Here is a 3,051-nt window from a genome sequence, read left to right as displayed (position 1 = left end):
TATATATATATATATATATATATATATATATATATATATATGCATACACGTGTACACATACATGTAGGTGCATACACACAAGTATGTGCACACAGTACGTCTGTTAATGAAAATACACTTTTTCTCAAGGGCATTACACACACACGCACACACATGAATGCAAATATGTGCACACATAGTACATGTATTAATAAACGTGTTTTTTCCCACCCCCAGGGTGTTATGCATACACATGCACCCCATGCATGAGCATGCATAAATGCACAATGCATGCATGTACAGTACACAGTACATCAATTCTTCTTTTTAAAGAAAATGTTTGCCCCTTCCCAAGGGCATCAGCCATTCAAGCGAAATAGCACCAGTGTTGGGTATTGAAACCATGCCTCAGAATGTCTTTACCAAGAAGTTGCTGCTAAAAATTAACTGTTGTTAGTGCTGCTGCCGCCATATCGGCTGGCAGAAAGTTAATGGGGGGGGGTGTTGGTTGATGGAATTTCTGGTGGAAGCGGTGGTAGCGACAGAAGCTTTACCTGAAGATTGTTTTTGTTTGCCGATAACGACACCGACAAGGAATGACATGCCAACCACGATCACAGCAATGGCGATGGGGGTGAGGAAGAGGAGGAGTGTGATGGTGGTGGTGGTGGGTAGGGAGTAGGAGGGGGTGGAAGATAATGATGATAATAATTATAATGGTGGTGATGATGACAACAAGTCTTGACAATGACAATGGTGATGATGACAGAGGTGAGAAGAAAGGAAGAGGAGGAGAAGAAAGGAAGAAGAGGAGGAGAAGAAAGACAATGACAAAATCATGGGATATAACATCATTTCAATCTTTTAATCTCATTTCTTTTGTTCCACACACTTATAAAAACAATAAGGTTGGTCATTCTTTCTTAGATCGACCTATGAAGGTCCACTTGCCAATATACCACATCCACTGGCCTATGAAGAGACCATAGTCTGTTTCTACCTTTTCTAATGCTGCTTTGAGAAGCAGACCTAACCTATCACCTGCTTTAATGCCACCATTTGGCACCTTGATTGCTTTTATTAATCCATAAAAATGAGTAATCTTGTAATGGATGGCGTCCCATTCTGGTGGGAAATATGTATGCCATGAAAACTGGGAAACCGGCCCGATGGTTCTACATGACTCAGGAAGGAACTTTTCCTAATTCCAGCATTTCTTTGATTTTGTGTAGTTGTATGGCTTGGAGGTTAGGGGTATTCTCTTCACAATCGTAAGGTCATCAGTTCAATCCCAGTAACACGTTATATCCTTGAACATTGCTCCTGCTCACTGGGTTGGCAAAAATGTGTGGTGCCTATAATTCAAAAGGCCAAACTTATCTCCCTGCAAGCTACATTAAGGGTACACATATCTGTGGAGTACTCAGCCACTTACACATTAATTTCATGAACAGGCTGTTCGGTTGATCGTATCAACTGGAACACTTGTCGTCGTATCCGATGGAGCGCCAGTTCTTTTTTTACATTTCTTTGACTTTATTCCACCTCACCCAACTCCCTTTCAGCCATAATGAAATGAACTGAAAATAAAATAAAATATATTTTTAAAAAATGTAATTTTCAAAAAAAATGTGCTAATGAATTAATTTCATTAATTGAGCTTAACAATTTTTGGAGGCGAAAATATTTAAGGCTACAACATAAGTAAGAATAAAACAATTTTTTTCTCAGAATCGGTCTTAAACTCTACTAAAGAATAGAATATTTAATGACCTACAACATGTCACTTACTCTATAACTTGGCTGATATCAAATTCTAAGGTTTCGCACCAAATGGTATTTTTATGTAGTTGTTTTTGCTGCTGCTGTTTATTTTATTTTTTTCTCTTTTGTTTATTTGTTTGTGATTTTTGGTGGAAGTTTCTTTTTATTTAATCATTAGTTTTATTTATTCATTTCTATGTTTATTTACATTTTTATTTGATTTTTTTAATTCTCATTTTGATTTTTTTTTGTTTTTATTTTTATTTTCGGTATTTTTCTCCTGGGGGCTAATTACATTTTCAGTAAACCTATTCCTGTCGATATATCGAGCCTACTTGCCAAATTTTCTGGCACAGGTAGAAGCAAGGTCTGAAGTGTATGACAAACCAAAAATGAGAGATGGAAGCTAGAACGGGTTGGAAATTAAACACTAATAAACAAACAAACAAACAAACAAACAAATATATAAATAAACAAACAAACAAATATATATATAAACAAATAAACAAATATATATAAATAAATAATATTCTGAGCTACAAATGAAGCAAAGAGTTTAAATGCCTTTTCAAAGTAGGTAATATTAGTAGCTAAAATTTAATTCTGCATAAGCCATCAGTAGCTGGCTTCACATTGAATATATCAAATGTAACATATGTTAATGTTAAATGAACTTTTGCATTCCTAGTTGACTTGAACTTACCAGGGTGGTGTTGTGTTTAAAAATTTTCACTAGCAACAGAAATTAAACTTAGCCGTGAGTCAAGGTCTGATGGGTTTATATATATATATACACACACACATGCATTTACATATATATATATATAATATAATATAGGATAAATTCTTTATAAGAATTTATCAAGTAGTCAGCGTGAAAAAAACCTCATAATGAAAAAATAACGAAAAACTTCGTAATGAAAAATATTCATCGTTTCTTCATAAATATAATTAATTATATATAAAGGGCATTACCTGAGTATTAATGCCTCACGCTTCGAGGGACTAAATAAGTCAAAAACTACCAAAAATAAGCAACATTTTTACCGAAAGCGAGGGAATGCAGCTTTCAAAATTTATCTCTTAAAAACATTCAACTCAACGGTAGACCACTGGTTTCTCAATCAAATACAGAAAAAACTGTGAAGTAACCTGTATTCTTTTGTTCATCAGTACACGTATGGTCAAGATATATAAAAATATGCAACCGAGATGCAACCGGATAAATTCAAATCTCTTTCAGGGATATATAATTGTGAACAAAAGTCATCGTTGCTGTGATGGCTACATCGTGGTAGGTTGATTCTT

At 34.7% G+C, this 3,051-nt stretch overlaps 1 long non-coding RNA gene across 1 annotated transcript in view; it reads left to right on the top strand.

Moving 5' to 3' along the window:
• LOC128248509 (uncharacterized) overlaps positions 1-3,051 on the top strand; it is a 57,155-nt gene that overhangs the window by 6,503 nt on the left and 47,601 nt on the right. The gene's annotated exons all lie outside the window — the stretch shown is intronic.

The sequence above is a fragment of the Octopus bimaculoides genome, chromosome 8 (genome assembly GCF_001194135.2).
Source record: "Octopus bimaculoides isolate UCB-OBI-ISO-001 chromosome 8, ASM119413v2, whole genome shotgun sequence".
NCBI classification, from domain to species: Eukaryota; Metazoa; Mollusca; class Cephalopoda; order Octopoda; family Octopodidae; genus Octopus; species Octopus bimaculoides.
This window is presented reverse-complemented; position numbering and strand designations above follow the sequence as displayed.